This window comes from Lepisma saccharinum, chromosome 2, assembly GCF_977018435.1.
Source record: "Lepisma saccharinum chromosome 2, izLepSacc3.1, whole genome shotgun sequence".
Classification (NCBI taxonomy): domain Eukaryota; kingdom Metazoa; phylum Arthropoda; class Insecta; order Zygentoma; family Lepismatidae; genus Lepisma; species Lepisma saccharinum.
The window spans coordinates 171,790,897-171,813,441 of NC_139230.1; the positions used below are offsets into that span (position 1 = coordinate 171,790,897).

Genomic DNA, 22,545 nt, shown 5'->3' on the forward strand with positions numbered 1-22,545 from the left:
TACTAAGCCCCGTGACAGGTTAAGTTTGCAGCAAGTTTTATGAGTTAATCCACGTGAAAACGGCGCTCAGCACCTTCCGTGCCAGTCTTGCCTCAACCGCCAAACACTTCAATCACATACAGTGAGAAAATCTGCAGTATTGCAGCGGAACTATATTCTGCGTGCACATTTGGGGTCTATATATGTGAAAAATTGCTGCAAACTTAACCTGTCACGGGGCTTAGTAGACAATCCGCATTGATTATAATCAATTATTTCTTGCAGTATTTTTGTCCTGAATATATTAAAACTCTATAAATGTATACAACATAGCAGGGCTTCAGAAATTCCTTTCATTAGGTTGCTTCCATTTTTAATCACGTAATATTGTTGTTCATCCTGCTTACATATTTTTTATTGTTAACTGATCTGAAGTTGTGCCATTACACAAGAAAAAATTATATAGCCTTACATATAGCATATATTTTAACACTACAGTAGCCTGACTACTAAAATATGAAGGTCTCCCCAATGGCATAATGGCAATATAATGGTTGATTGATTTGCTTTATTTTACTTTGCTCTTGTGCCACTTTTGGCTAATTTGCGAAGATGGGGATGTGTGATGATATGATAAAATTGAAGAATGTACACTCACAAACATACATGTCCAGCCTGGGATTTAAACCTGGGACCCCGGACATCATAGCGCAATGTACTAACCACTCTCCCATTGGGGGCAGTGGCAATATAGTGGTATTTTGACCTCTAGCATCTCCCACATGTAAGCAGCTTCTTCGGATTGAAACTTTTCAAGTGCATGCTTTTCCAACTCTCAGCAATGGAAAAAACAACAACACTAGAACTAATTGTCTATGAGATATGGAATCTTTTCCTTTCCTTCAGAATAAAGGGCCTCTTAGCGGATGTGAAATTTACACAATTTACCTCCCAATAGTGACAGTTAAAAAATTGAAGAAAATCGAAATGTTACACAAAAATAGTATTCGCATGTCCCTGTGGTCACCACAATAGAGCAAAGTGAACAAAAAATGCATGTGGCAGTGGTATATTCCTACAACCATTCAAAGCCATGTTAAAATGGGTAGATACTTCTTGAGAAAGAAATGACAACAATGAAAAAGAAAAGCAATATTGCCATCTTACAGAAAAAATTGCGGAAAATTGCTTCTACTATCGATCTTATAGATGCTTGGATGGACCAAATTTGCAAAGAAGCACGAAAAAAGACCACTCTTCGAGGACCCAACTTGGGGATGGGGGACAGAAAATATGCACTTATTTTAGAAAATAGTACTTTTTGGGTAATTTTGAAAATTGGACATCTATCTCTGGAACCTAATTAATAGACTTTTCAATTATTTGTTACACAAAAATTGTGCTTTGACATGATTTCTCAAGCAATAATATTCAATTAAATGCATAACTTGTTATAATAGCAATTTCAGAATCAAAATCGCAATGTATTTAAATGGAAGAACAGAAAGCTATTCCAACACAACTTACATGCTACCATTTAAATTAAGTATTGTCTAAGCAGCATCACTAAATGTAAAAATCCGTGATTGCAAATATCATGAAACAAATGTACATTTTTATTGGCAGAAGCATACAAGTAACCTTTGTAGATATGACTCATTATGGGCCCGGGACTTTACTTATAACATATTTTTCATTTAGCTATTCATTCTAATATTGGGGTGAGATCTTTACATATCTGATGAAAATCAGCCGAAATAGACAAACTTGCTTGACAAAGCATATTTTGACATATTTCACCAATTTCGTGTTTTTACAACATATTTGTTGAATTTTGTTGTAATAAGAACATTTGGAACATTACAGAACCTACTCTACTCTATCGGGTATGGGAGAAATTCAAGAGTACTGTTGTGCATATTTTTGGCTTTACTGGGAATGTTTCTGCATTTTTCTGACATATTTGTAATTTTTCATTACATATTTTCCAATTTATATGACATAATTACATACATATTTTACAGTTTTATAGGACATAAAGTCCCAGGCCCTACTCATTACCATATTCAGTAACAGTTCTGTATATCAGACACACATTAAAACCAGATATTTTGTATTTCACATGGTTTGTACTTACCAATTGTGTATTGCGGAACAAAGTTCAAGGTTCCATTATGCTTTTTACACGAAAACAAACAATTTTTCACATAGAGAGTAATTTTTGTTATTCCTTTTTTTTGCTTGCGTAACACACAATATGGCGGGCACAGCTTGACTACTGTTGTGTGTGTGCAGTGTTTCCAACCTTCTTCACGGAAAAATGCCTAGTATCATGTTCGTCATATGTGCAAATTGTACATTATGCACGGATAGCTGATGGATAGCCCCACGAACCATTTCCGATAAGGTTAGGTTAGGCAAGCAGAGTTAAAAAAAAGGGGGTTGGAAACACTGACAGGGAGTTTCATCATCAAACGTACGCAGCATAATGAAAGCAATGGCAATTGTGCATCGGTGAGACATTTCTCTTGAAAAATACATGATTTCCCGGTCAAATAGATTCTACGATGAAAGAAAATACGTCGACGAACGTTGAAAACCTTAGAGAAACTCATTTCCATAAGTAGTTTCTTCTGTAAAAATGAAGAAATGTGTCCCGATATATGGAACTGTTACCCCATATTCTGAATAGTGTGTGATTAGTACTTAATAGATGAAATTAAATTTGATGTCAGCGACATAGGGCAGGATGGGAAAATTGACCAACACAACACAAGGTCTAGCAAGCATGTAGCAAAACACATGCCACGTGCATGAAAATACTTGGTGCATAACACGTTTGGTGGTCTGGTTAATTAATATTGTGTGTGCACGCAGGGGTGCCCATCCCCCCTAAATTATATCATTTGTGCACTTAAACCATATCGTAATCCCCACAAAGTACTTAATTATGACAGCGTGTCTACCGAAAGTAACTTTTCTCTTAGCTTTACTGAACACTATACTTGATCTGCCCATCACTTAAGACCACCCCTAAAACCATTCATAAAAATCCCAGGGACCCTCCCCTCCCCCAAATAGTTTAGATGAATACGTAATAATTGTCTGTTTGAAAGAAATACCATGTTACACTGTCCATATATATTTTAATTGTTCGATTTTTTAAAAAAAACAAAGCTAGAGTAAGAAAATTAAATTAAGTAAATATGCATATAAATAGCGTTTGTGACTGGGTTTATAAAGCTCAAAGTTTCGGTATTTAATGCAAATTGTTACTGAATAGTTACACAACTTAAGATAAAGATAGAAAATTAAACCCTGGAAAAACAAATAACATGCTCCAGGCATACAATAATAATAATCTGTCGCGCAACAGCCCATGAAGGGCCTAGGCGTACCTACCGACTGCCGGTCTCCCTCCCACGCTTTCATCCGTCACCTCTAAGCGTGGAGATCTTCAACCGGTATTGGAATAGTCGGGGGGTCGGCCCGACGTATCCCCAGCCGTTATAGTAGGTCTCCGTGACCGGATTACGCTCACTCACTCGGAGCTCCCCAATTTCCTCACGATGGTGGGTTGCCACCGGCCCTATACGTAGGCCGAATAAATTCCGACCAGAGCCGGATTCGAACCTACGCCGTCCCGCAGCGAACAATCTCAAGACGAGTGAACGCCTTAACCCGCTCGGCTACGGAGGAGGACTGCTCCAGGCATATGACCAATTCAATTATTGTTTCACGAGACATTACAGAACCCTAGCTAGAAATTCTTAAGCTCAATGCGACAATATAATAGGTTCCTCTTTCAAAGAACCCCCCCTTTTCTTGGGGTAAATATAATTATTTTAGTAACTCATAACAATAATTACGTGGATTTTATCTTCAGTGCAGGTTTAACTTGTTAAAGTAAAGTTTTCCTGTGACAAGAAGTTACAAATGTGGATTTGATATATTTTTGTTCCCAATGATGCACCTGTTCCAAATTAAGCAGTATACCAAAACTAAGCATTATATTTAAATTTGTGATGTTATTAATGAATATCAAGAGAATACCGCTTATGTTTTGTAATGCAGCTATAGCATAAAAATTCACTCAGTAAAATGCCGAACATATTATTGTGAGCGAAGCGAGCAAGAAATATTATATCCATTTCTTTGAAGGCTTTCAAAAATATTAATTTATTGGGATGTCAATACTTTCATAGGATCCCGAAATATTTTGTCTTTTCCAGCTTCTCTTTTGGCACGTTCAGGGTGAAAAACGTGTGGATATCATATCGCGAAATACAGTCTCCAAAATTTGATGTTCGAACTCTCTCTTCAGTACAGAAATCCCTTGACAATCCAAGATTTAACACTCTATCAAGAGCTTCCTATCTTCCCCTTTAAATTTAATACTAAATCCTACCACCAAAATTTCCATGAAAGGTAAATTTCTCGTATTGGACAAACGGCTGAAATTTGCTAGTTAATTTAATTTGAATATTCGTACTTACTTATTTTGCATTGAGAAACATTGCTGAAGCTGGCATTTCGCTTATTTCACGGAAATAAGCTCTATTTGTGACATATCGAGTAAGTTTTCTTAGTTTCTTTTTGCCTTCGGTATATCGCAAAATGGCGGTCACAGTTTCACTACCGTACTCGGCATGCAGTGTTTCCACCCCACTGTACCCAAAAATACCTACGTAGTCATACAAACTATTGACGCATAGCCCCTCGAACCATTCATACATAGCCCCATGAACCATTTCCGGTAAGGTTAGGTAGGGTCACGTATAGGTTAGAATAGTTAAAAATTGGTTTCGAAAAAAATATGCCATTCTCGCATAGCCCCATGAACCATTGACACACAGCCCCACAAACTATTTACAGAAACGTACCTTCTTCAGTTACAAAAACACACAGGCTACATCCACCTGGAAGTAAATGGATGCAAGAGCTTTCGTGCATCGGTCACACATTTATATCGAGAAATAAATGATTTACCGGCAAAATTCAATGAACGATGTGAGAAAACCCTTCCCCGAACTTCCACAAGTATAAAGAAACTGCATTCGGTAAGTAATTTCTCCTGTAAATTTGAAGAAATCTGTTTGTCCGATACAAGAAATTTACCTAAAAAGGTGTGACAATAGCCTGATAAATAATCTACTCTCATGTATATCTACTTTTTAAACTACTCCAGTCATCCTCAAATTTGCACTAGATCTCTAAACACGCATTGGTGTAGTTTTAGAGCATGAATTCCAATCTCAATCACAAAATTCACCCAAAAGGTCATTAGCATACCTGGAGCTGCCTAGCACTGTTAGCTTTCCCTGAGTCACTGCTGCTGGAGGTTATGGTAATTGGTTTGACAGAGTGTAGATAATTGAATAGTTCACTGCATCTCTATATTGTTAATGTTGTTTCACTGCACATAAGCACTACATGCTAAATAGTTCGAAGAGGTTTCATTCTTAAAGAAAAAAAAAGGCCTTGCACTACTTCTACTTGCATAATCTGTCAGGAACTGATGTAGGATACTCCTTTCTACTTTGGACAAGAATTCCACTACTTCCCTACAATCAATTCATACACTACCAGTTTACGTATTATAAAGATGTGGGTGAAAAATGTGATACAAGAATTATCAATTAAAAAGCAACGAATGCATTACAAACTCTTCATGTTCTAAAACCTGACGAAAATTATTACCAAAACGATGTCACTCTGCATAAACACAGATTTTTTTCTATCGCTTATAAAATATTTTAACTTTTTACAAGTAACAATTTAAAAAACAGAAGAAATATTGAACTAATAAATAGTTACTTCAAGGCATTTACCATCATCCTATTCACAGTTATTTCCTCTTGATCTAGTTTTTATCGTTATTATCCATAGGGTAGTGAGACTGGGGATGAGTTTCTTGAGCAGGTGGTTGTATGCATTGTCCTCTGTAAAACACTTCACGTAATATGATAGCATACAATAAACACACCAGACAGTTTACTGCTTGCCTAAGTTTACATAGTGCATTCTCCTTGCAATGCACATTTCGTGAAACAAGGAAACCACTTTACAATTCGGCTATGTACGTTTATCGTTGAATTTCAGTTTGATTATGTCCGCCATGATGTTACAACCACGTATACTGTTCCGCTATCTTGTGTCAGAAAAGTAAACTAAAAATGTGAACAACGACGTAGCCAACATCGAAGATGAGCACGCATTTGTAAGGAGGTTGATTGATTGATTGATTTAGTTTATTTTACTTCGCGTTTTGTGCCTCTTGGCTAATTTGCGAAGATGAGGATGAGTGATGAAAGGATGAAATTGATGAATGGACATTCACAAACAACCAAGCCCGACCAGGATTCGAACCCGGGACCCTTGGCGTCGCAGCGCGATGTGCTAACCGCTCGGCCACAGGGTCGGGCACATTTGTAAGGAGGAGAAACATAAATATTTTCATTGTATTGACTGTGAACTGTTAGTGATCTTAAACATGTTTAAGTATCTAAAACATGATTATACGTACATTTTTTGGAGGAATAAGGGCGCGTGGCGACGCCAAGAGACAGGGTGGGTCACGCACTTAAAAAACAGGTCTGCTCTAGCCGCCAATGCTTAGAAAAATATTTTCAACATATTGTGGTATCATTTTTATAATGCAAAAATATTCTGTATTAACTTTCGAACTGCGTTACTCGGCCCCATTCCTTCTAAAACTTTCTGGAATATTTCCGGCCATTTTTGTGTTCTCAATTAATTTCGTTCTTCATCTTGTTGCCCTAAGCTTTACATTGGAGCTGATGCACTGTGATATTCAAAAGTTAATTTTTAAAATATCTGCCATTGGCTGAAGGGGTGTGTGGGTCAGAAATGTCTTTGTCGGGACGGAAAATTTGTTTAATCCCGACGTTCGGACCAGGAAAAATTCTCTATTTCCAGTCGAGTAATTTTCGTGACGGGAAATGTTCGAAATTTCCCCACACTGTAGAAATCTCGAATTCTACATGCCATTTACCCTGAAGTTATTGTTCTTGCATTTATGGAATAAAAACTAACAATATCCGAGAAGTTTCATACACTTCCTTTGCAGAAAAATCGAGAATTATCCACTTTCAAACCGGACAATTTTGAATTTTCCGACTGTTCGGGATCCCGAAAAGTCGGGATCGGCATGGGAATTTTTTCCCCGGCACCGACTTTCCGGTATACCGCACACCCCTAGTTGCAACTGGTCCATCAGTATTAGACTCGTGAACCTGGTGAAGCCAGTCATTTTACAGAGTTGCTTCATATAGCTCTCTGTTAAAATTATAATACATTTTCCACAGTGTTCGAATGGGCCTGGTCAAAGCAAACTATTGTAGGTGGCATCAGCCCTGTTGTGTCCCCACGCTTTTGAGCGGCATTTGTTCTCCCATTTAAATACATGGGGAATTTGATGCCGAACGTGCTGCCATTACATTAAATTGCAAGTTTAATATCAATTTAACCTCAGAAATGATGTCGGAACATGATAGTTGAATAATCAGTGCTGTAAAAGTAAGACTTTTGAAAATACGATCGTCAACAACAGAAAATATATCGGAACTGAAAAAAGCCTTAAAATTTGCACAGTACTTTTTTACGTCACTTGCAATTTTCACAATTTAAGTACAGTTCCTTGAATAATGTAGTGTGGAAAAGGGACGGTTCTGGCCTCTCTGGCAGGTTCCATTCAGAAATGATACCGCTAGAGGCGCTGGTGTCGGTACAGGTGCATGGCATTCGTCTGCTTATAATGGAAGTAAATGGAGTTTTTGCTGCAACGTCAGATTCTTTTCCTTGTAACATTTCTTTGTATCAGGAAATTGTTATGATATTTGGTACAGTAGTAGCGAAAATATTAAAGAACATTCTGAACCGTCGATCATGACCTGTCCTTGAGTTTTTTATTAACAATACGGAAGAAAACATAAGCATGGATTGTTACTCGTAACTCGTAATATGACAATTGCCGCGAGAATTAATATTGTGGATGCATTATCCTGAAAGGTTCATTAATATTGTCATTGTCACAAACATTATTTTTATGGAAATTCACACAGACAATACTCGCAAGCGTGAAATATGACACTTTTCGTTTCCCGCTTACTGGAAAAATGTAAACAACGCGTTGGTTGAGTTATATTTTCGCCGTGTCTCGAAACTGTCGTCACTGTTTTGTGCCTGGTTGTTCTAGTGGATATCGTTAAAGTAAATAAAAGGGTATTTGTATATTTAGTGTTTCCAAACAAAAATATATATAAAAATGTAAATTAGCCGAGTGGAATCGAGCAATTCCCAGAGCTGACAAGGAAATCTATGACACAGCTGGTGTTTGTGAATTGCATTTCGATGAACAATACATTGTCAGATTATCGGAATGACGTATCATTCATACCCGGCACGGGGGCCAGACGTCATTTTGGGTACGGGAAACCGGTCGTGACTTACGGTCCAGGTTTTTTTAGTTCGGTACTGAGACGGTCGTTTATTGTCGTACTAATGCGAGGCGGTGATAAATACCGTGAAATGTTACACTGTTTTGTTTACGTTAGATATGTAGACTCGAACAATAATAACACACTAATAGCATTATACCAGATACCTGAAAAACATCAAATAATAACACTGACGAACGGTAAAAATGTGAATATATTGTATCAACAAAAAAATATTGGAATTAAGAAACTGTTTACAACGCCTCCTCAATCACTCTCTCATTCTCTCTCTCTCATTCGTACTCCTGAGGTATTTTACATGTGAATATACATACAAATCATGGATTTGATCAACATACCATTCCCTTTTTGTTTGAACCCTTACGTGAATTTAGGTCATTAGTCTGCCAGCTCCTGTACTCATTTAAACTAAATATGCGCCAGCCCTCGGATAGCAGTTATCTAAAACAATTGGGTCGGCATGGTTAAACCTTTCGTTCGAGTGAACGCGCACATCAAGTCGTAAGCACGACATTTACCAAGTTTCTCGGACAGGGGTAATACACACAAGCCTCTCTCGTCCATTGAGAACAGCTACACTATTACATACTGATGTAAAACTTAATCGGCTCCAGCTGCCGGAATACACAAATCAATCGTCGGCGGGAGCAAAAATTATATCAGAAACCACTATGCAATAAATAATACTACACGCGCACGACCCACAAATAAAAAGACTAATCGGCCAACTATTGACAAGCTAATTGACGCAACAGGGCGGTCGGTTACACAAAAATGGAGCACACTTTGACAATTTACACTAAAAATTAACGTAATGGAATAGAGCTTCTAACTCTGAATGCAGACAATCAAATTATTACATATGAACATGAAATGACCTTTTATATAACATTACTAAAAAATATCAGACACGGAAGCTAGGTTCGGGGTTCCTGAGTCACTTTGCATATAAGTGAGACTTCGGCGTTTACGGTACGGCGTTGATACAAACAATACATGATTACATGGACATAGACCATCTGAAGAATACTCTACCGAACTCTACTACATCTCGTGGTCGTTCATCTTTCCTGGACGCGGGGTTTGCCTAAGGTTCCTTTGCTGCGAAAATGTTCTTCGAGGTCGAACGCGGCGAAGGATGATTGCGACGATATTGGGCACTTTCACTTTCATAGAACGTCGCGTGTATCTCTTCTCACAAGCGTCGGCTGTACGTGGTCAGGCGCCGGTCCGGAATCTCTCTAGTGTGTCGGGCATCAATCAAGCGTCGTCCTGTAATCATCTCTCTCTCTCTCTCTCTCTCTCTCTCTCTCTCTCTCTCTCTCGCGGCCTTCTGTCGGACGCTGATTTGGAGTCATCCTTCTCTCTCTCTCTCTCTGGTAACGGGCTTCTGTCGGACGTCGAACTGGAAACGTCCTTCTGGACGTCGGGCAATGTTTGGCTTTGCTGTCGGCTTTGTCGCTGGCTGGCTGGCTTCACCGGATGGTGGCGGTGCATCGTTGCAGGCGTCGGGGAAGGCGACGGCCTCCCTTCTCTATCTTTTTAGCCGCCCATTTTTATGGAAGTCCACGCTTGGTAAAAACAAACCACCGCGTAATGCTTCACCAAATAAAGCTCACACTGGTAACTCTCTATCGACAATTCGCTCACGGTACGTAAAAAAAAACAAAGTCCACGGAGACAAAAAAATAGTCACGCGAGAGTGTAGCGCGGAGATGCTCGCTCTACAAAATCCGGGTAAAACTGTCTGTTGAACTCGCAGTCCTGTAAATTTTATACCAGATTCAAAATTGTCCGTTGAAAAACATGTTAGAGTGGCTTGGCTTGGGTTTCCGAAGAGATGGAAATGACCTCTGTCCATTGTCTCGAAATGCGGTCACAAGGCGCGTCCTCTGTTCTTGCTAGCTTGGGCTCCAGCTGATTATCCTGGTCATCCGTGAAAAATAGTTCCAGCCTCCCGCAGCGAATTCTCCGTTGGTCGCAACGAAAATAAGTCTTCCCTTTCTCCGTGACAACCCGTGTTCGTGCTAGTGTTGCCCACGAGACGAGACGAGACGAGACTTTGGTCTGTCCCGTCCCGTCTCGTGAAAATGCTGTCTCGTCTCGAAAATATTCGTTTGTCCCGTCTCGTGTCCCGTCTCGAAGGGTTCTGTCTCGTCCCGTCTCGTCTCGTAAAAGTGATCCGGGATACATTGCGTGGTGAGAATAAATAAGGTTCGTTAATCATAAGGACATTAATATTAAAAATGCAGTTTGTTAGTTACTGAGTGCTAGGTATCTTATGAAATCTACCTTGTGGTTTTTCTCGCTTCATACAACTGTCTATCCATCGTACATTTATACCGAGTTTGTTAGAACCTGTCCCGTTTCCCGCGCTAGCGATCGCTCGACAGTTTTGGTGCCAATAAGAAACGAGAAAAAGTTGTCTGCTGGGCATCGAGGAGCGAATGGAAGCCAGAAGAGAGGAGCTTACGTAGACGCTGTTGTCACGTTGCGTATTTTAATTTGCTGCCTGGCTTTGGCTTTCCCCAGCACGGAGTTCAGGCGGTCTTCAGCAGCAACACCGCTTGGTTTATGCTAGAAAAGCCAGCAATCAACTAGCGCGGGAAGCCGGACAGGTTGTAACAAACACGGTATAAGTGAGTGCTCTTTTTCATTACTGCTATACCTTTTGGAAGTCTTGAAATGTTTTCCAATAGACCTTCTTTCTTTCTGAATGTCAAACTTCCGTGCACTATGAAAATGTACATTTTTTCTTTAAATTCTAAGCTTGGCGCTGGGGAGCAACAAAAAAGTTTTTAAATGTGTAGTACGGACACAAAAGACTATTTAAAATTTACATATTTAGTATATTACAAATAGAAAGCATTTACTGTTCTTAATATTGTTAAACATCTTCTATGACATAAGTTTCAAAAAGTGTTTCTTTGTGATATTGTGCTGTTTCTTAAGTTCAGCTTATGACGCCAGTGGCGTACGCAAGGGGGGGTTACCGGGTTTAAACCCCCCCTTGAGCTCTTGAAATATTATGGAAAATGCTGTAGAAAAAATTAAAAATGGCTAATTTATCACAGTCAAAGATCTGCGACAGTAATAATAATAATAATAATAATAATAATAATAATAATAATAATAATAATAATAATAATTTGGATTATTATTCCCATGCAGCATGAAGAATAACACAACATTCCAAACACAATCTAAGCGGCCGCAAAGTTCAATTTTGCAATTTTCTTTTGCAAAAAGTCGCGCAGTGACTCTTACGAGAATTGTGAAAATTCCTTGCTTCGTCCTTATTGCAAACGTTCTGATTTCACATCCCCTTGTGAACTCTCAAGTGATGCTGAGTCTACATCCACATCATTAAATAATGTCGAAGAAGTCTTTTGTGAATCACCTAGAAGGGATAAATGTGTTGGAATGTCTATAAACTTACTTTACAACGAAAACATAGACTCAGTGGAATTTAGCAACATGTATTCTCGCGCTTCATCATCACCCTGGGTGAGTTCCATAGGTAAAGGTAATGTAAATTCCCCCGTGTATATAGCACCGTGCCATGAAGTCACACATAGTGGTGTGGTGGGCCCCAAAGATTCTTGATCTCGAACTATTTTGCAGGTGATGTGATCAGCACCATGCTCCGGCAGCCTTCATCCCCCAAGGTTGCTCTCAGATACCCATAGGCTGGGTGCGGATACAAGGCTGGATAAATTCCAACCAATTCCGGGAATCGAACCCGGATATCCCACGAAGTTGTCAGACTAGACCAGCGCGGCTCCTTGAATGAGTTTCATATTTCGATTATTTCAATAAATTTAATATATTTGCTTGTTTTTATGGATTTTCTTCACACTTAAAATGTCTCACTTATCATATACAAATAACCGTTGACTAGACAATTATTTTGAAACAAAAGAATTGTAATTTTGTTCTATTTCTTTCATAAATAGCAGCTGCATTAGTAGTAATTAAACTAATTAATTAATTATAAGAATTATTAATTAATTTAATATTATTATTAATTAATTAAAGTATAATAAAACAATGGTAATGTGAATTTGTAGAAAGTTTTCGAGATAACACCCCCCTTGATGAAATCCTGCGTACGCTACTGTATGACGCACATACTTCTTTGTTTTCCCTTTAGCCACTAAGTCCGGTACCACCACCGCTTGATCTAATTTATCCTTCGGCAGACACGCATCTAGAAATATATGTCGGGGAAGGGTGTCTGAGCCAAGTGTTTCAGAAAAAATGATAATAATAACATTAACGACAACAATTAAGCAAATGTTTAAATTAATGCATTAATATAATTCATAGGTCTATTCACTTGAATATGTAAATTAATCAATTCTATTATTGTTATTGCATGAAATGTTAAAAAGATGGTAGAAGAATAGTAACATAACAGCACGAATATTAGCTAATATCTAGCTTACAGTAGTTATGTATCCCCGTTGAGTCCGATAAATCAATTGATTGGAAAAGATCGATCAAAGATCAATTGATGATGTAGGTGTGTGGGCAAGCAAGTGTGGTGTTTTTGAGCGTTTTGATTGGTTGTTGGGGAAAAAGTGGGCGGGGCTTAATGATATGGGTTTCCTGTTGTGAATGACGAGCTTGATAATTGTTTCCGGGGGGCGTTTTCGGTTTGGAGGGTTTGATAAGTTTGAGATTGCGGGAAGTGTTTCCTGTTGTTATTGAGGACTTGATAAGGGTTTCCGGTGTTGATGAGATAGGTGGCTATTTTTGGGGGGCGTTTCCCGTTTGAGACCGTTGATGAGTCTGAGATTCCTGGAAATGAGTGTAACGGTTTTTCTGTCTGAATAGAACATGTCCGAACATGTTTGGGCGTAGGTTTGGATGAATTTGCAATTTCTGAGAGTCACGTGACTGTGACGTCACAAAATGGAAGTCACGTGACCAGATTATATTATTAAATATTATTATATTATTATTATGAATTGTTTTAATTTCTGTGACGCCATTTTGTTTCTTGTTACGCTATTTTGGCGTGTGACGTCATATATAAATTGGAGTACGTGTTTCCGGTGTTTGAAAACAGATGGCGTTGATGAGTCTGAAATTCTCGGATTATTATTATTATTATTATGAATTGTTTTAATTTCTGTGACGCCATTTTCTTCCTCTTAGGGGGGAGGAGGGAAAGTATTCGGGGTTTTTGTGGCTATTTTTTGGGGGGGGCGTTTCCCGTTTTGAGACCGTTGATGAGTCTGAGATTCCTGGAAACGGGTGTAACGGTTTTCTGTCTGAATAGAACATGTCCGAACATGTTTTGGGCGTAGGTTTGGATGAATTTGCAATTTCTGGGTGGTGTAACGGTTCTGTGTGAACATGCCCGAACATGTTTAGGGCGTAGCCTTGTAGTTTGAAGTCTGTTTAACGGAAATGGTGACGTAGGAGGGAAAAAGGTATAAATAGAAAGGAAAGAGGATCTTAGTATCATGTGAGGATGGATGTAAGCGGTACACGTTTGTCTGATAATGGTGTGAATTTCTACGAGATCAGCTACGAAGAGTTCTGGGAACTTGTTCGGTCTTGCGGCGATCTGGACAGCGATCGAATGGCCCTGGATCGGTTGCTGAGTTATTTCCCGTTTATGTATGTAGCGATACCTGAATCTCCCTGGTGTGGATGTCACGTGGTCAACGGCTCAGGAAAAAGAATTCACCGTCGCTGCGAGACTTTGAAGGAGATAGAAGAGAGGAAAAGAAGAGGTGACGAGAGAACAGGATTTCCGAGTCACGGGTGTATCTGCGAACTACGTCGCAGGAAGGAAGAGTTGGGCGAAGCTTTGAAGAAGAGAGTGAAAGAGTGGCTTTCTTTGTTGGCAGACAGAAATTCCGTGTGGTGTTCTGGCTGTGATCGTCCATTGTTACTTAACTTAGAAGGTCATCCTTGTTTCCCTGTGGTTCCTCCCGAAGGTTTCGATTTTCGCAGACGGTTGTTCCCCGACGATCCTGAGGATAATCTGGCTGAACCTTTATCGCCGATACCAAGGACCCCGTCACCTACAGTATCTGATTTTGAGAATATTCTGGCTGAACCTTCATACCCGATACCTACAGTATCATATGAGTTTTCTTTGTTCGACATATGAGAGTGTATACTTACCATACTCGTCTGATAGCAGGCGGTCCTTTTACCACCGATTATATGTCGGTGAATGCGAGATACAAGACTTACAGAAAGTGGCCAATAGGATTACGTCAGACTGCTGAAGAATTAGTCACTGCAGGTTTTTATTATTCAGGATTCAGTGATAGGGTAATATGTTTCCATTGTGGGTACGGAGTGTGTGATTGGACATCCGAAGATTGCCCGATTCTAGAACATTACCAGGCAATACCAGCCTGTAGTTACATACAGAGTGTTGCAGCGTTACACAGTGATTCGAAAAGTTGCAAATATTGCGACAGTGTGGAAACTACTGAAAAAACATCCGATAATCAGAGTGTGGATTCTGTGCTACTCTGTAAAATATGTTTTGAAAACTCTTGCAGTGTGGTAATTCTTCCGTGTCGACATTTTGTAGCCTGTGGTCTCTGTGCCTCTCAATTGGACAAGTGTGCGATATGTCGGGGCAGTATTGATGATACATTGACAGTGTTCACCTGTTGAACAAAATGGATGCCTGTTTTTTGGACATTCAAGGTTTTCGAGGAGTATAAGGAGAATTTGTGTGTAAAGAAGTAGGAATTTTAAAATTTCCTTTCGACAGGGCATTTGACTGTTTAGTGAAACCTCCATATGGTTTACACTTGTTGAGTGAAAAGTATCGCCGAGTGAATTACTGGCTCCGTACCAACAAACATGGTCTCGATTGGAATGATGGATGGCTACCGTACGAGAAATTAGAAGATCTTCTGTATTTAGTGCTTATGAATCAGCAAGTTTATGTTAAAGGTACGGAGAAAATGGAATGGGTGAAAACATTAGTGGGGAAAAAAGGTGAGGGTAAGATGACTGTATGCAATATCGAAGAACTTGAATGTCCAAAGTTAAGCAGTGTCAAAAACAGTTCAGAAAGTTTAAAATGTAAAGAACATGGTAAAGGTGAAAAAACCTGTGCAGTTGAAAATGTCTGGAAAATGTACACTTTTTATTGTAATAAATAAAAGAAATGTTCAAAATATACAAATGTTTTATTTATAATTGATAGTATGGATATAGAATAACACAAATGTTTTATTTACAATTGATGATATAGAAGGTTTACAATACCTGAAGGGTTATATTACAATACATAAAATAACAAAGACTGAATTACAATACATAAAAATAACAATGGTTCATTTACAATATGGAATAGATTTACAATGGATACTTTACAGCATCAGATACATAACGTAAGTTATTTACAATATCAATGTGTGTCCAAGATTGTTCTGAAGATATATTTCAATCATCAGTTCGTTGTACCAAAGTACATAAAAATAGTTCAATACATCGGGTACTTCTTTTTTTTCTGAAACCATATTCTTTTTTATACAATATACAAAAGCCTCCATTTCGGGTTGTAATTTATGATAACGTTCGTTCATTAATTTTTGCAGAGGTCTGAAAAGATTACACATAAATAAATGTAGTTCAGAGGCTGTGAAAATGAAAGCATCCGGTGAATGATGTTGATACATTGAGATGCAACGTTTCCCGAAAAAATTTACACCACTAACGGTGATATTTCCAGTAACCAAATAATTGAATCGTCGACCAGTGTCGACGTAATTCACTAAGTCAGATTTTAAAGCACACAGTTCTCTAATCTGTTTAGAATCGATGCGTACGGGTGATCTCCCCTGTTGCGAAAACTCCCACACCAAATTGAAAGGGGATTCCTTTTCGAATCCTATGGCTACGTACTTGTTTTTTTCCTTGTTCAGAAAATATGTGTTTGCAAGATAGAGATCTAAACATGCATCTACGTCATGTAGTTTAGGACACTCGATTTTGTCTGTGGAAAAACCGATTTCCCTACGTCTCTTTATGAAATCACAGTCCGTAGTCACATCCATTCCCTCGTCAGCCGTCTCGTTCTTGATAGTAACGGTTTCTAATTTAATAGGTTGCACACGTTTGCGAGGTTTACGTTTGGAAACATCATCCTTATGGGTCATACGCGTCACAAGTTTGTCGTGTTTCTCCATTATAGAAGCCGCAGTAGGTTCCATGGTGTGTTCACTAGAACGGTCTCGATGGCACTGAGAGAAAGATACGGCAGCACACATTTTAAATAGATTTTTTCATGACGCGAGCCTGGATCGTGTGGATAGAACAACACGTTTGTTCCCCTCTGGGACACTTGGAATGTGGTAAACATTTGAAGATCTGACGAAAACGGTGCAGGATATATCCATCTTTACTGATACCTGGTGGAAATGTCTGGATGAAATCCTTGGTTGTAACGTGACGTGCTTTGTAATAAGCATACACGCAACAGTAATAACCGCATGTTGTGGCCAATACTCCCTGTAAGGGAATGCTGTTGTAAGTCCAGACCGAGGAATGACTGTTCAGGAAAGTTACGAATTCTTGATAGAAAGGATGAAATCCGTATGAATCGAAATACTCCGCCACATTGTTTTTGTCGAAATAGAAGGCCACCCAGTGTGTACCCCGGGAGTCGGACTTGTCAGTGTTTGCGATGATCAAGGCTGGCTTAGGAAACGTCCGAGGTAAAAGATCTCTCGGGTAAACACAGTAAAAAATGTTTCTGGTGGAACAGTTACGAGATAGAATCTGTCTGATCTGCGATGTGTTCATGCTGCTTATGTTTTCAATAATGTATAATAATGTGTCTGTCTTTGGTCATTTCTATGCTTCCAGGGCTGTTGTCAAGTAGTTCGGGAAACACTTGTATGTTCACAGGTTTTGAAGTTGTCACTTTCGAAGAAACACTACTATGCTTAATAGTACGGGTTATCACTTTGGTGGGTTTTTCCATCACAAGCAGTATAATGTTTACGTAAGAGCTATTTCGGTAACACTGGGAGTCAGAAACACAGGCACACATATTTATGGAAAATTCGGTCTCACTGATGGAGGATGACACTTCTATCTTTAGGTATATCTACTGCAGATTCAAATTCAGCATACAAAAGGCATGTTATATTTTCCGACAGCTGAGGAGAAAACTGCATCTCGGCTCCGATGATGCCTTGTTCCTGGAGACTGGTGTGCGTGTCGTTTCCTGAAGAGTCTGGCGTTATGTCGTAAATCAGGAAAAAGAATCCGTTCTCGAACATTTTCCGTGTGATCTGGTGTCCGTAATTGGCGTGGTGAATGCCTGTACCGGAAAATAGAGTTTGATAGGCACGTGTTATCAATCCGCTGTTTCCTCCTGTGGTGATTTGTAAAGGTTCGGAAGGTACGAGTTCTCCATTTTTCACAAGATGGAAAGAAGATAGGTTAAAACTTCTAAAGTCGAACGGATTTTTCTTACTGTCTCCGAGAAAGCTGGCGGTGGATACCATAGCAAAAAGAACAACATTCGGAAAAGGACCTTGAAAAGCATTATCGATCGAAATCTGTTGCGTTCCGGCGACGTAAGAATAAGCTTTGATGACGCTTCTGGTGAACGGATAATGAGCAGGAGCGTAAGTGAGTGCTCTGTCTATGGCCAAACTGGTGGTAGGAGTAGGAATGATGTGATTTATTTCGAGAACAGCCTTTAAAATTTTTATTCTGACTGTAGGTGATGTCTGGTCTCCCCAGATGTAAAAAGTGTCACGTGATCTAGCTAGATCGATGCGTACTTCAACACCGTTGAGCAGGTATTTAGACTGGTGGAAGAAATCTATGTGAAGTTTTCCCATAAGGTCGACCACGGCTGTCACTTCCGTAGGATTTCCGGTCGTCGGAACATACTGGAAAAATTTTTTCCTTGTGGTGAAACCTGTGTTGTCGGCAGTGATTTCATCTTGATGTTCAGGTGTGTCCAAATACCATAGGGCATTCGTGAGATGCGTGTTTGCGGCATCGCTTCCGTAATTGATAGCTGCTTCGAAGATCGCTTTATATGCGTAATTGTTATCGGCGGTTGTTACAGCAATGCCGTTGAGAGTCACTGTACATTGGGAAAAGAGTGAATGGAGAAGATAATTCACGACCCCGCAGTTTTTTGTGAGGGCATTTTCTGTTTCGGAAGCACTCATGGGACTTCCATCCTGTTTAACCATTTGCGTTTGCAGACGGAGATAGGCAGATGAAAGATCGAGAAAATCAGTTCCTGCCGCCGGTATGACAAACTGAATTATATTCTGATTATCGATGGAAGCGATAGGTTTGTAGGTGGCTGTGTACGTTTTTTCCACATTTTGCTGAATAGGTTTTTTCCGGAAGAGGTCGAACTGCGAGATCATGCACATGTTATCCGCCATCATTATCCAAAAATATCTTTCCCTGAGACCTTCTGTTTGATTTTTCTTTTACGTGTTCTCCTAGATTTTGCAGATGTTTTCCTTCGTTTTTTGGATGCTCGTTTTTTACGGATCGTAGATGTTCTAATACGGGTGGCTGAACGTTTTAACATCAACTGAGCAATTTTTGTTGCAGGTTTGGTTCTTATACCGGAACCTACCAGAGAGTCGATTTTCCGTTGTGCTTTACTTTGAAGATTTTGACCTGCTTCACGTACCCGTTGACGAACAATAGTTTTCGGAGTTTGTTGGCTTGTTGCAATGTCGGTGATAATGTTAGCTCCTGTTTTTAAAGCTTCTCTTCCGATCGTCTTTGCACCGCTCCAGAGTAGGGGTTTCACCATTCTAAACAGTCCTGCGAAAAGTGACCCCAATCCTCTCCCTTTTTGATTTCTAGTTGAACGGTAGATGGGCCCAATTCCTCCACGGATTTGGTTACTATAATATTCGGTCTGCGAATTCATGGTGATTCATTCGCTTTTCGACAAAGACTGAGAGAAATAGCGGTCTACTGTTTTTTAAAAGGACTTTGCTTTTCTACGAAAATGTAAAACAGCGATTGTGGGTACGGATCCAGTTCTCAAAGGTAAGAAATCTCCTTTTCTATTGTACAACGCAATTTCTATTGTTTCGAAAGAGGCTTTATCCAGAGGAACGTAATGAATCGGGTCGAATGTTTGATGGGCTACGGGTACTGTGCAAGACGTATTTGTGTCCGAACACTGTTTTCGGGTAAGACGCAAGAGACGTACCATTTCTCCCCCGACCAATTGTTGTTTCACCAGATCAGAGTAAATAAATATATATGGGTTTTTATCCACAACACTATTGGACATTGCGTGCGTAGAATAAATAGATTTCAATATGTCATATCGAAATTTAGCATAGTCATCAGTTTCGTCTATGGGTGTAACGCTATTTGTTGGAGCATCGTCAGGTTCAGGCTTCGGAACCCCTATCACGGATAGATGTTTGTACACGGCCTGCTTGAAGAAAAACCTGAGATGAGTAGGAACAGCTACATTAGCAGGGTCTGTTTTCAGGAAATAAACCAGATCCTCTATCGTATATGTTGCTGCAGGAAAATAAAATGGTTGTTCGTTAATATAGAGTGTGTTATCCGTACAGATAGTAGATCCAAATGTTCCCCATTGCGGTTCCGTCAAAAAATGCCAGAATTTCTCGAGAACGGATCTCCTTATTTCCAGGTCGTCGGGGAGAGATTCGATGATGGTAGAGACTAGGTCCTCAGCACTTGCATATGTCCGAACAGGAAGAGTTAACATTCCAGAATCAGTTTCCAAAACATTGTCGTATAGAGTTGAATAATGTAGTTCTGCCAATCCGACTTCCCACAATTCCGGAGACAGATCGATCCGTTTAGCAAGTTTTACGGTGAAATGGGTGAGTGTGTTGTCTGGAAAATATTCCTCCGATGCAGATGATAGGAGGTAAACGTAGAAATTATCATCCATTCTCGCCGAACACAGAAGATTCACTGGATCGCAGTAACGTCATATTTTGATATAAATATGTTTTGGAAATTATTTTCCCGATAACTGTTTTACGGAAGATGCCTTGATCCATGAATCGAAACTAGGCGGATATCCGAGCCAACGAACCAGGTATTCCAATTTTTTTCCTTTTCCCCGGGTGTTCAAAATTTTATCAATTTTATACTCTTCGTCAGGATCAGAATAAACTTTCTGCAGTTCATGTTTGTAAAATGTACCTTTTACAGGTTCTTCATTTAAGTCGTCTAATATGTATACAGGTACAGGTGTTCGCTGAACAAGGGAATGGATTTTGAAAAGTTCTCGTGACCACGTTTGTTCGTATCCTTTCTCAAAATGTCCTTTGACGACAGAAATTCGTACAATATCACCTACATTAAGATCTGAAGACGGTTGTGAAACATGTTTGTCAGGTTTGTTGAGACGTTTCCACACAATGTAAACGTTTGTTTCGTTGACATCTCGAGGGGCCATTCCTATGGAACTGTGGATCGCTGTATTGTAACCTTCGAGAAGTTGCGGTAAAATATCTACATAACGTCTTGTCTGTTTTGAGGTGAAATACTTCCACATCCGTTCTTTTAATGTTCTGTTGAAACGTTCCACTACACTCGCTTTCACAGGATAATTTGTTGCTGTCGAGAACTGTACATGTTCATTTTTTAAAAATTTCTGGAATGTAGAATTTGTAAATTCCGTTCCTTGGTCGGTCTGTAGTGTAACAGGTTTCCGTCTGTTTTCTTCGAAAATAGTTTTGAAAGCTTCGGTTACAGAATTGCTTGTTTTATTTTTTAGCGGTAATGCAAAGGCATATTTTGAAAATACGTCGATCACTGTCAGAAGATATTTGTATCCGTCGTTATGTTTTTGTATCGATGTCATGTCGTTGAGATCGGCTTCCCAAAGCATGTCTATGTTCCATACATTGTAATGATTTCGAGGAAACCTTTTTCTCGCAGGTTTGTGGAGAGTGTAGGTTTCCTGATGCATCAACCATTTTTTCACCGTATCGCGGGATATATTTTTATCCCGTACCGCTTTCCACAGACGATCTACAGATGAGAATGAAGCATGGTGTCGGGGATCGTAATATATTTTGGTGAGAATTTTATCGTGTTTCAACTTAGAGACTCCCATGACCGATCTCTCTGTCTACAGCTTTTTCTCAGAGGAACCAGTTTGTAAGCGTCAGGTGTTCTCAGAAAAGGTGTAGTTTTCCTGGAAACACGGACGGTCACTTGCTTCTTCTTCTTCTTCTGTCGATGAGACGGTCCAGGGCTTTCCGTTGGCGACGATGAGAAGTTCAACGTTTTCGGATCCGGAAGTGTTTTTTCCTGACGTTCGTCTATCAAATGTTGTGCCGTAGATTGGTACTCATCTATGATATTCTGTAACTGATGACGTGTATTACGGGGTAACGTCTCTGCCAGGTTCTGAGGAAAATACGTCGATTCTGGTGAAATAGTAGAAGAACCGTCGTTATCTTGAACAATGGGAATCTGTAATGGTTCTTTGGATTTTCGACTCAGCCATAAATACTCGTCCAGTTCTTTTCTGTAAAGACGCCATTTTTGATCGTCTGATATATTTTTCATTTTTAGAATATCATTCATCTTCTTATCTAGAACGGATAATTTTTGAGTTACAGACAATTCGGAACCACGAATACGTGCTAACTGTTCCGGTGAAAGGACGATCATTTTTTTGTAAGAAGATGTCATTTCTCAATGAGGAATGAGAGTACCGAGAAGACCCGATAACAAGGAGCCTAGAAGTAATGGTAGAAATCCTCCTTTCTGAACAAGAAGTTTTCTGCGTTTCTCGATGTTCACTTTCGGTTTCACAAGATTGCGTATGACCGACTTGTAAGGTGTCAGACGGCGTTTTGCAGATGGTTTAATTTTCACGTTTCCTTTTAAAACGTTCAAGCAGCATTCGCTGATGAAACGTATTGTCTTTTTCGGAGCACTTTTCAATAATGATTTACGGATTTTGGTAGGTGAATTTTTCAACACGTGCAAAAAAGGTGAATGTTTCTTGAAAGAAGTCGAATGCCTATTCCTGTTAGAACGTGAGTTGGTACGTATCTTCCTCGTTTTCCTCATCTCGATGTTTTAAACATTC

General features: G+C 39.5%; 1 protein-coding gene across 1 annotated transcript in view; it reads right to left on the reverse strand.

Moving 5' to 3' along the window:
* Nucleotides 1-6,121, reverse strand: part of LOC145983758 (cyclin-dependent kinase 17-like) — a 147,236-nt gene extending 141,115 nt beyond the window's left edge. Inside the window, exon 1 of the mRNA XM_083116807.1 lies at nt 5,811-6,121. The gene's annotated coding sequence lies outside the window, so the exon portion shown is untranslated. The remainder of the gene's footprint in view (nt 1-5,810) is intronic.
* Between the last annotated feature and the right edge of the window lie 16,424 nt (nt 6,122-22,545).